The following is a 12,451-nucleotide window of genomic DNA, read 5'->3' on the forward strand; positions in this document are numbered from 1 at the left end:
ACTCAACCTCCAGCCCCTCTTCTCCCCAGAGCTCAGTGGGGTAGGACTGAAAGTTACAACTCTCTAATCACAAGGTTGGTTTCCCTGGCAACCAGCTCCCATCCCTAGGTGGGGTTCTAGAATCACCTCATTAACCTAACAAAAGGCACCTTTCTGGCTCTCATCACTTAGGAAATTCCACCGGTTTTGGGACCTCTCTGTGAGCCTGGATCTGTGGATGAAGACCAAATATATATGAGAAATATGTTTTGGTCCTCTAAATGACCAGATATATATTTCTTATAAATCCAAATATTGCAACATCTCTTATGCTTTAATTCTTCTGCAACTATAAGGCCAAAGCAAACTTATAAATGAAATCAAATATAGTATAAACTCAACAAAATAATAAAACATTTTAATGCGTGAGATGATGTGGTTTGTTGAAACTAACCACTATGTGGAAGTTAAAGATAGAGTGGACACATGTGGCCTCAGGGCCTGGACTACATTTAATTTGGGTCTGTCGTTTAAACGTAATTAATATTCATGTAGAAAATGCCTATGGGAGTAAGTTAAACAGATTATTATTAATAGCCTCAAGGGTTTATGCTGTTTGGGGTGGGGGTGGGGAATCAGATCTCATACTTACTTAACCAAACCTCTGCTGGTAGGCAAGGGTCAAATGATCGTTTTAATTTGGTATCATTAGATAATCTGTTCAACTGTCTAGTCACTTGGAGATGAGGTTATCAGGGGTGTGATAATGAAATTGCTACAAAATGGGTATCTAGTTACTAATAGAGTCAGTGACACAACCATTGTGCTTTGTGTGTTTGTGCCTCAGGTTTCTGCTCATAAACTGGCGGGCGTTGGTGTGTAGGGTCAGAGTCCGCGTTGTCGCACAGCTGCACGCGGCATGAACTTGGCATTGACCCCAGTGGCTGAGCAGATTAAACCGCCCCTACCACCCAATGACTCAACTCTCCCACCGTCTCCTCTGTTTCTCGCTTTGACTTGATCTGGCTTTCATTTGGCACTTGGACAATTGTAAACACAAAGAAAAGGCAGGCCCTGAAATCGCGTGGCAGTGCTTGGTTACCACGAGTATTAAAAGTTCCAAATAATAGAATCAAAGATACAAAATTTTAAAAATTCTAGAAATGTTGTGGACTGAAAGAATACATTTACACTTGGAGTTCCTCAGCTTTAAAACTAAATTCAAGCTACGTATTTTTTTCCAGGAAAACCTTTGATCTGACCTCGTTTCTTTAAATTTCATTAATAATTAGAAATATCTAGGGAATTCCCTGACAGTCCAGTGGTTAGGACTCGGTGCTTTCACTGCTGGGGCCTGGGTTCAATCCCTGGTGGGGGAACTAAGATCCTACAAGCCACATGGCATGGCCGAAGAAAAAAAAAAGAAAAAAAAATTCACTTGTGAATTTATACATAAAAGAAAATTATCATGACAACTTAGTGATGAGTGCTTATTGTGTACCAAGATTTATGTGAAGCACTTTATATACATGATCTCATTGAAACCTTATAATAATTGTGTGCAGTGGGTATTTTTCTTACGTTATATATGAGAACACATGACACTAAAAGAGGATCACTCACATAGCGAGTAAGTAGCAGAATAAGAATTTGAGCCTAGGACTTTCTCACTGCAACACCTAACGCTTCACCACTACTTCGTGACTCCCCTTGAGCCTGGGTCATACCTTGTCGATATCTCTTTTTTTGCAAGTAGACACCACTGTTTTATAATCATCCGCTTACATGCCTGTCCTTCCATTGGGCCAGTGAGTCTCAAACTTCAGTATGCATCAGAATCACCTGGAGTGCTTTTTAAAAATGCAGATCCCAGGCTCCACCTCAGACTTGGTTAAGTAAGAATTTTTCTGTGCACCAGAGAACCTGTGTTTTTTTTTAACAACCTCCCTTGGGTGATTCTGTTGCAGTTGTTCCTCTGCCTGCATTTAGAGTAAAACTGCATTCGACTGTGGGTGCCTCGAGGACCATGATTGTTTTTTATCCACCCTTGTATCTCAAGGATTCACTCACCCAGTGCTTGTCAAATAATTCAAAGAATGAATGAAGGAAGGAACAATTGTCAATAGAGAATAAGTTCTTGGAAAGAAAACTCTTTTGGCTAGACCCATGGAAAACTTAGAGATACATGTTTAAATATCACTTAATGTACTCAGTCTAGACTCTCTCTCCTGGAGGCCAAGCACAGCAAGGAGCCTATGAGAAGCAGGCAGAAAGCACAGCTCTGTCCATAAAAAAAGAATGAAAACTCCCCAAGTGCCCCAGGATGGGAAAGAATCAATCTTCTTCCCCTTTCCTAAAACTAAGATCAATTGAACTAAAAATGTATAAATGCTTTTGAGGCCCAGAAAGGGGTTAGTTTTCTTATTGTTTTGTAGGTGTGAAATTTTCCACTTAACTCTTGGTTCTGAGGTCAATAAAGGATTTATTCCTTTATTCAGCAAAAGTTTTTTTTGTGTGTGTGTGTGTGTTTTTTTTTTAGTACTTGCTAAGTGCCTTGAACGTCATAAGACAGTCTATTCTCTTCCTGAGTTTATTATCAGTTAGAAAATTCAGGAAACAGTAAAGGAAATACGGGGCTAGTTGCTCAGTGTCTGCAAGCACAAGAGTGCAGGGAAGGGGTTGAATTGTCAGGGGACTGGGGCTGGAAGCTGAAAGTGGAGGAAGAATTGGATGGAGTCAGGCAGGCAGGAAGCAAAGAGCAGGAAGAGCAGAGGCTTGGCTGTCAGACTGCTTATGAGCGGCCGGCTATGAGCAGTGAGGATGTGAGCCTGGGGTGGTGGGACATGTGCACTGGGGAGCAGGGAGAAATAGCCTTGCATAGATGTGTTTTATTACATTAAGGAGAGCTTTGGATGTTGTGTAGAAATTTTGAACATTTTCCTTTATCTTAAAGCCAGCACAGTGTTGTTTTAAGAAGAGTAATGTGACTTCAGCAAGTCAGGGAAATTGCAGGGGAGAAGGAGTCATCAGGGAGACTCGCCCAAAGGCTGCTCTCAGTGCTCCAGACGTGAAGTGACCGGGTTTGGACCAGGGTGATGGAAGGAGCAAGGACAAGCTCGAGCTGCTGTGGATGTAACTTGAAGGACACTGATGAGATAGCATTGCTGCTAGTGGTGGGGCAGAAGCAGGGTGAAAGTCACATGCTAGCCGATGTGGAGTGTACGAGAACCTGGAAACCCATCTCCCCATGAGAACTGTAGGTTGGAGACGAGTGCCTTATGCTTAGAACCAGGGTCCTCAGTCAAAATTTCTCAAGTAACTGTTTTGCCCTTTGATGTTGGCAGAGCAGGTGGGTCTGGACGAGGCTGGGGCTCTTTGTTGTTTCTCTTTCCTTCTCTGTCTCTCATTGGTCCTCCCACCTGGTTGCCACAGGGAGGATCTCTCAGTTATTGGCACTTCTTCTTGGAAATCTAACAAAGGAAATCTTGCTAATTGGACAAAGGTTCTTCTCAAAGTGCAATCCTTGGAAATCAGTGGGTTGTTAAATAGAGAACAATAGGGCCAGAGTTGTGTGGCCAAATAATTTTGGGAAATATTCTTAGAGAATTAAGCATGTTTCTTTATTGCAAGGACTTCCCAAGGTCTTAATATGGTAATAAGCATTTTGACCACCCGAGAGAGGTGTAGCTTATAGCACTCCACAAACTTTGTGGACCATGGAGCTCGTTTTTTAAAGAAGCATCTTGAGGGGAGAGGGCTACGTAGCATAATTTCAAGAAATTAGAGACAAGAAAGATTATCTTAAAAATAAGTCTCTTGGGGCTTCCTAGGTGGCGCAGTGGTTGAGAATCCGCCTGCCAATGCAGGGGACACGGGTTCGATCCCTGTTCCAGGAAGATCTCATTTAAAAAAAAAAAAAAAAATCTCTTGCACTAAAGGTTGATAGTATAATGGAAAGAAAAAAAGAGTTTGGAATTTTAGTCTGGGATCTACTACTAACTGGTCATCTGGTCATTGAACTTCTCAGGGTCTGTTTGCACGGAGGTTATACTATACTAGATGAATTCTTTTTTTAAAATTTAATTTAATTTTTTTTATTTTTGGCTGCATTGGGTCTTTGTTGCTGCGCACAGGCTTTCTCTAGTTGTGGTGAGCGGGGGCTACTCTTTATTATGGTGCACAGGCTTCTCAGTGTAGTGGCTTCTCTTGTTGTGGCGCACAGGTGTGTGGGCTTCCGAAGTTGCTGCATGCGGGCTCAGTAGTTGTGGCGCACAGACTTAGTTGCTCCGCGGCATGTGGGATCTTCCCGGACCAGGGCTCGCATCTTGTCCTCTGCATTGGCAGGCAGATTCTTAACCACTGCACCACCAGGGAAGTCCCTAGATGAATTCTTAAGTTCTTTCAGCTCCAAAAGTCTGTGGTCATGTGCATTTTCAGAAGAGGAAAATAATCTGATTTTTCTACTCTGTAATAACGCTGGTGGTGGAGACAGTGGTGGGGAAAGTGAGGGCAGAGGGACGGTGACAACAAGATGAGTAAGAGTGGTTTGAACCCCTGAGCTGGTTATGTGGTTGAGCAGGGTCACAGTGCTGGACTGATGGAGCAGAGGTAGATGGAGCTTCTGGTTTGCTCTCCGGCTTCTCTGAATCCAAGCATGTCATACGGTGCACAAGCAACTGTCCAATTGCTAAGGCAAGACTGATTCCCAGCAGTCACTTAATCCGTCTCATCTCAGGTTTACTGATATGTGGCTGTGAGGCCTTGGATAAATCAGTGAGCTGTGTGGGCCTGAGTCTTCTTTTTCTGTGAACTGAGGGAACTGGGTTAGATCAGGGAGTCGCGATGTTTTGTGAGGAGGAACTGTTTTTGTTGTCTTGAGTCTCACCCAGAGGGTAGTGGGGAAAGCAGAGACGTTCTTCCACCCGTAAGTGCAGACAAGCCCCAGGGTTCTGTCTTCCGGTTTCTTCTCTTCCTTCTTCCCAGGTCATCTCATCTGCCTCAGACTTCAGTTGTTGCCTTTACGTACTTGATGTTCAAATGTGAATCCATAAATGTCTCTTTTTTAAATTTATTTGCCTATTTAAATTGAGGTATAGTTGATGTACAATACTGTATGTTATAGGTATACAAGGTAGTGATTCACAATTTTTAAAGATTATACTCCATTTATTACAAAATATTGGTTCTAGTCCCTGGTTGTACAATTTATCCCTCTAGCTTATTTAATACCTAATAGTTTGTACCTCTGGATCCCTTACCCTGTGTTGTTCCTCCCCTGTCCCTACTGGTAACCACTAGTTTGTTCTCTGTATCTGAGTCTGCTTCTTTTTTGTTACCTGCACTAGTTTGTTATATTTTTTAGATTTCACATATAAGTGATATCATATATTATTTGTCTTTCTCTGTCTAACTTATTTCACTTAGCATAATGCTCTCCAAGTCCATCCATGTTGCTGCAAATGGCAAAATTTTGTTCTCTTTTATGGCCGAGTAGTATTCCATTCTGTATGTGTGTGTGTGGGTATATACATATATATTCTTATCCATCCATCTGTCGATGGAACCAAACTCTCTCTTGAATGCCAGACTCAGATTTCTACTCCTCTGCTCAATGTATTTATCTGTTTCCATTGAGAGGAAATCAAATTCTTTATGTTCAAAACCAAACTCACAGTCATCCCTTATGAACCAGTTCCTCTTCCAGCTTTCCCACGTTTCTTGCTCCATAGTGACATGCTCCTTGTCACTTGCAGGCTGGAAACGCAGGCTTCCTTGACTCCGTCCTTCTTCCCTGCTGTGGCTGGTCCCTGATGGACCCTCAGTCCTCTCCACGTGATTATGGTCATGCCTCCACGTTATTTCTTTCCCTTCATGATGTCATTGCTCTAGGTCAGGCTCCCATTGGCCACTCCGCCCTCTCGCTCCTAAGCATGCCACATGCCAGGTGACTCCTGTGGCGGCTTCCTGACCTGCCACCCCTCTTCCAAAGCTTTACCCAGTCACCTGTGCTCACCTCTTGCCAACATCCACAGTCTCAGCCACCTTCCAGCTCTGGCTTCAGTTATTGAGCTGTTCCTGTCCTCCAGCTGCTAGTTCTTGATCTCCTCATTCCATAACTTGCCTACTCAAATTGGTCTCTTTTCTTAGACTTTTATGTTTGCTTTTTCTGACAAAATCCTAGTTATATTTCAAGAGTCAGCTCAAATGATGCCTCCTCCCTCCTTCAAGTCTTCCCTGAACACTCTACTGGCTTGATTTCTCTTTCTTTTAGCATCTTATTCTTTTCTATCTTATTATTTCACTAACCCCAATATATATATTTATGTATATATATAATATATATATAAATAAAGTTATATCTATTATATCTTATAATGTCCACTATATCTTCTTCTTCAAGGTCTAGGAACATGTTTTCTTCATCTTTAACACTCATAGTAACTGATATATACTAGGAGCTAGAAATATTACTGGCTAAATTAATATTAAATTATTAATCTATTTTAAAAATAATAATCTACAAATTGAAACAAACTATTAATCTTAATAATTGATCTAATCAAATGCAAATAAAATAAGATAAATAATCTACAAATCCAAAATAATAAAATACTGGTTTTAGTGTCCCGCCATTCTACTTTGCATCTAGTTAAGGTATGATTTTCTAAAGAATTTTGATTTTGAGTTTTTACAATATGGGGTTAGTAAAATCCTTGACTTACAATTAAGGATAATTTGCCTCTCTTGTGAGACCATTGCTATGAAGCTGCCGGCCTTGCTACGTCATGACAGGGCTGGTTTCCTTTCTAGTTGGAGCATCATATGATAACGTGCTTAAAAACTTGCGTTTTGGAGTAGGACAAACTTTGTTTTGAATTCTGACTCTGCCCTTGTTAGCGGTGTTGCCTTGGGAAATTAACCTAATGTCTCCAAACCGTAGTCGCCTCATCTGTGAATGGAGTTCATGATACCCGGGTCTGTAATGACTGTGAGCGCTGGTTCTATTCCTGGGAGCTGTTCAGAAGTAAATCTTGGCGCAGGTCACCTGAGGGGCTCGCCCAAACTTGGTGGGTTTTCTCTAGGTTCTATGGGCCTGAAAATGCAAACCACGCTGGCCTATATAATTTCAGAGACAGACTGAAAAGTTGGAACAGAAATGCCGGGAATGTGGGTGCCTGTTTTCCTGGCCTAGTGGGGAGGAGAGCAGACCTGTGTCTCTCATTTTGAATCAGACAGATGACAAACCTCTCACAAGAGGAAAAAAATTCTCCATCATCTTCTCTTGTCCCTGTCTCTTATAGCTCCAGACTTCCTAAAAGACTAGGCTGCTGGGGTTCCCTGAAAAGCCAGTTCAGCCCAGGACATAAGATCAGTCTCATATTATTTCTGCTTACAGAACAATAAAGGGAGAGGGCTAGCAGTTACTGAGCACTGAGCACCTACTATGTGGCAGGCACATTTATTTATTTATTTTATTTATTTTCTTATTTTTTAAAATTAATTAATTAATTAATTTTAGTGCCTGTGTTGGGTCTTCGTTGCTGCACACAGGCTTTCTCTAGTTGCGGCGAGTGGGGGCTACTCTTCATTGTGGTGCGTGGGCTTCTCATTGTGGTGGCCTCTCGTTGCAGAGCAGGGGCCCTAGGCGCGTGGGCTTCAGTAGTTGCAGCACATGGGCTCAATAGTTGTGGCTCACGGGCTCTAGAGCAGAGACTCAATAGTTGTGGTGCACAGGCTTAGTTGCTCTGCCGCATGTGGTATCTTCTTGGGGCAGGGATGGAACCCGTGTCTCCTGCATTGGCAGGCGGATTCTTACTCACTGCGCCACCTAGGAAGTCCATGGCAGGCACATTTAATAGAGAATTGCAACTATTCTTTATAGATTTGTGAGATAGTCATCATCATCTCCATTTTCACAAGTGAGTAGAAGCTAAGTAACCCCCAATATTATACAGCTGGTAAATCTCAGGGTGAGGAAATGAACCCAGGTAGTCTGCATGCATTGTAGCATTTGAAGCCTGCAATGTAATTAGGCCAAATCAGTCATACGAGGTGAGGGTTTCCTTTGGGTGATGGGTTTTCTATGTCAGGGAAATTGTGATCTAACAGGACTAACCTTTGCCACCTTAGTACCACAGGGAAATAGTTTTCAGAAATACTGTTTGGGGACACTTGGGTCTTCCCCCATGATGCGACACTGGTGACAGTGAGTACGTTTCAAGAGAGGTTGATGTTTGTAAACATTTCTGTACAAATAGGCACAGAGATATTAGTACAAGTCTTTCTGGAACAGTGAGGTAAACCCCACGTATAAAAGGACAGTAGTGTAGCAAAAGTTTGGCTATTTTCTCAAATTTTGAAGACTGCAGCTTCGTGCCTTGTTAGGGAACTAGAAGCCAGAGGAAAGCTGTACTAATGTATGTGACATCCATTCTTGCTCCATGTGGCCACTTTATTCCTTTAAGTTCTACATCTTTCACTGAAGAAATTGGTAACTTATAGTAGTCGTTCAGCAACCCACTTGGACACTGTGGCACTGTGTAGAGTTATATATTGTTATATCCATTCCGTGGAAAACGACAGATCTGTGGAAAGGAATGATGTAACTACATATGCTAAAATGCAGCTACCCCCAACACGTATAACAGAAAACCCAAGGTGACATGTATAGGATGCTGAGACTTGATTTTTTTAAATTAAAAAATCCTGTTCGTCCATATATTTTTACTTACCTGTAGGACAGTTCTAGAAAACTACTCAGGTAGATGATAACTGGTTGCATCTGAAGACGGGAACTGATAGTCCGAGGTGGAAGTGAGACTTCTTTTGACTGTGTGGAGCAGTGGTTCCTGTGTGGTCGGGGGATCCCTTCGAGTTCTTGAGACCTTTTCAGGGGATCCACAAGATCAAAACTATTTTCATAATAACATTAAGATGTTTTTGCTTTTTTCACTCTCATTCTCCTACAGGTGTATGGTGGAGTTTCCAGAGGTTAAATGACATGTTTGCAACATGTCATTATTATTGCAACAAATTGAATCCAGAAGCAGATAAGAGAATGTTTGATTAAGCCAGATATCAAAGAGATTTTTTAAAATATAAAACAGTGTCACTCTTCTCACTAAATATTTTCTGAAAAATTTTTATTAAAAATTCCTCTTTGTGTTAACATGCTATTATTATTTTAATGAAGTCATAAGTAATAAAACTTCTCAGTTTTTAAGTTCTAAATCAATAAATATCAACAGCATAACCCCCATAAACAAAATCTCTTTGAGGCTTTGTCACGTTCCCTTAGTGCCTGGGGTCCTTGGGAGGCTTCTGTTTGATGGTGGTGGACAGAAATGTCAAATAGGAAAGAAAATGTGAGTGAAGAAAAAGTCTGTAATAAACTATTGCTTTCCCTTTCCCCCCTCCCTAAAAGGAGATCCACAACTGGTCGGGGGTTCAATGCTCTAGAAAGTTCTGAGGCTTGTGGCTTGAAGCAAAGAAGCTGCAATAATTGAAGAGAAGCAGAGGCCAGCCGTTCCCGAGGATCCTGTCCCTCAGAGGATGTTCTGCACCCGTTGATGTAAGTAGGGCTGGCCACTGAAGCTCTGTCACCGCAGGAGGTTGGGGGTGACAGTGTGGCTCTCCTGAGCCCCTCACTTACCCTGGTGGGTGTCGCGGGGAAATGTGAGCCTTGGGTTCTGTCTTAGAGGTGATATCAGATGAAAAGGTTATAGAGTTGATTGTATAGAGAACCTGACGTTGAATGTCCATTTCCCTTTTGCACTTCATTGGCCCAGTTGTGGCCAGCCCAGAGAGGCCCATCCTGGGGTGTCCTGCGTCCCCAGCTCCAAGTGACCCAGGCTCTCTAGGCCTTCCCTGTCCCTACAGGACCCACTGGAATCTCTGGAGTTCCTGAATCAGTCTGAGCCTCTGCTAATAGTAAATATCGTTTGTAAAATTTTAAACAGATGGCCCCTTTCCAGCAATAATTTGAGGTGGTTGAGAGAAAAATAATACTTAACAGAACTACTAAAACCAGGGTAAGAGAACCAGAGCCCTGTAATAAGGTTTGGGAGAGTTAAATGTACAGGAAAACCTAGCTCAGGGATGCTTATTGCCGAAAAGTGTGTTACCTAGCTCTGGGACCCAAGGCAGAAAGAGAAGCGTGATACGCTGCAGAGCTTTTGTGAGGCAACCACAGGCGTTTACATAGGTCCAGGTGGTCTGCTGTGGGTGAATTTTGGTCTGAATGGGACTTCTCAGTTCATCCTTTGGGAGACTCGAATCCCATCAACAAAACTAGAACTGTAGCAATTTCATGCGTCTGAGACCTTCTCAGTCTGGAGCTTATTGAAGGCAGAAACCACATCTCCTTCATGCCTGCGTCCCCAGCATCCAGCGTGGGGTCTGGCGTGTGGAAGATGCTCATTGAGGACCCAGTGCCTTGACTTAGACGTGCGTCGCTTGCAGCGCCCGTAATACTTGTTGAATGAATGTACCATTGAGTAAATAATGTGGACCATCCTTGGGATGAAGGATGAGGGCAGGAGGGTAAAGTAGTATTTCCTCACATTCTCCCAGAGATTTCTTCTCACTTTAGCAAATGCTCCTGGGATTATTTACTCCTTCTGTTTATTACCTAGGTAGTCCTACCCCCTGCCCCATTACTCAGCCTCCCTGTGGTGATAAAATATCTTCGGTCCCTTTCTTCCCATAGGCTGCCTTCAAGCTCATTTCCTCCGTCCCCGCTTCCCTCCCTTTCTTCCTTCCCATAGACTCTTGATACTGGAGAGCTAAGCGGTCTTAACTTGAGCTTCCATGGTGTGCATTTCAGAATGAATAAACCATAGCTACACTTAACCACGGGCCAGAGGTTATTGCACAGTTTCTCTATTCCATTCGACTCCTCAGACCTTATTTATCTGTGACTCATTCTGCTTTACCTTTCAGAAGGATAAAGATACCTATCACTGTGGTCTTTTCTTCCCCTGCCACCCAACCTTAAATGACCATTTCTAGAAATTATTATTTCAATATCCAAGGCATGTGCTTTACATAGCCATGGCTTGAGAAGCCTAATCTGGGCACCTCCCCCACCCACACCCTCATAGTATTATGCCTAGAATTACCTCAAGTACTTTGGCTCCCGCAGGAAAGCATCCTTCTGGTTTCTTCTGGTCACCAATGCAGGCTTCCTCCTTTTCTGGGAATGATGAGACTAAGTATTTCAGTCTGTTTAGAGACTTAATACGTTTCAGCTTCCTGTGTCTCTTATTAATAGGAAGAGCAAGTAATTTAGCATCTAAACCGGAACCCTAGTGAGGGGAAGGGAGAGTTATTAATAGAAACTGGAACATGAGGCTTAGTCTGTGAGGGTATGCTCCCCGACTTTTCACAGATCTTGCGTCTCTAGTGAAGGCTGAGTGCAGAAAGTTAGCAAGAGCCTTTGGAGGTAGACCCCCTGAATTCTGTTCAGTTGTCTCTTTTGGGCCCAGGGGACTCTGACATAGACTTCACAGTGCTAAGTGTTTCTAAGAAGCCAGTAGAGAGCCTGTCCCCTTGCGGATGACACAGCCTCTGGGGGAGAGCGGCAGGACTGCCTCAGATCTGGTGCCAGTGTTTGTGAGACCCAGTGGTGCCGGCCCGTCCTCCTCTGCCCTTTCCTCCCCTCCTTCCCTGCCTTTTCCACCTCCCCACTCTGCTCTCTTCTCCTTTTTTTTTTTTTTTTTGACCATCATTCTTTTGCTCTGCCTCCCCTCTCCTCCCGCTCTGTGCCTTCCTGCTGCTGTTCTGTCTTCTCTCTTTCTCTTTTTTCTCCCTCTCTCTCGCTATTTTCTGCTCTCCATTTGTCACTCACACTTTCTTCCTTTCCCTTTCTCTCCCAAAATGGCTCTTTCAGCACTGTTGGAGGGCAGCTGAGAAGAGCATTGCTGCCAACGTTACTTTCTCCTTTAAAGGAAAAGCTTGTATTTCCAACTGTAACTTGATTTTCCTTCAGGAGCTACAAGCTGTCTTTTTCCCATTGCAAGTGGTCTGTTTCTCGTGAGCCTCTCTGATGGGAGGTTCTGGTTTCATGTGTCCTGGGGGACATGTGTGCTAGGGCATGAAGACAGCATTGGGGCAGGGGGGCTGGAGGTGGGGGAGGCTTGGGGGGGGGGTGGGTGGACGTTGGGGCCGTGACAGGAGCAAACCTGGGAGGTGGCTGCTTGTCACAGGATGGATTACGGTTGAGATAAATGAGAGGCTGTGAGCGCGTTGCTGCGTAAACCTGAATGTCTGAGATTTTGGAATTGGGCTGTGCCAGGATCACTTCAGAGAAGGCAAGATCTGCGTTGGCGTCTAACTAATCAGGGAGCCTGGGCTGTGGCGGGTGTGCCACCGCAGGACAGGAGGGAGCCAATAGGAGCAGAGGCAGCAAGCCTGGCTCCGGGGACTGGGGGTTAGATGGGCCAGGGGTCGACAGGTCGACTGCGGCATTTCT

General features: G+C 43.6%; 1 protein-coding gene across 4 annotated transcripts in view; it reads left to right on the plus strand.

Moving 5' to 3' along the window:
• Positions 1-12,451, plus strand: part of DDR2 (discoidin domain receptor tyrosine kinase 2) — a 153,526-nt gene that overhangs the window by 13,655 nt on the left and 127,420 nt on the right. For 2 of the 4 annotated variants that reach the window (XM_057727735.1, XM_057727734.1), the window contains one exon: positions 9,404-9,550. The exons of the other annotated variants lie outside the window; for them this stretch is intronic. The gene's annotated coding sequence lies outside the window, so the exon portion shown is untranslated. The remainder of the gene's footprint in view (positions 1-9,403; positions 9,551-12,451) is intronic. 4 annotated transcript variants of the gene reach the window in all.

This window comes from Hippopotamus amphibius, chromosome 3, assembly GCF_030028045.1.
Source record: "Hippopotamus amphibius kiboko isolate mHipAmp2 chromosome 3, mHipAmp2.hap2, whole genome shotgun sequence".
Lineage (NCBI taxonomy): Eukaryota > Metazoa > Chordata > Mammalia > Artiodactyla > Hippopotamidae > Hippopotamus > Hippopotamus amphibius.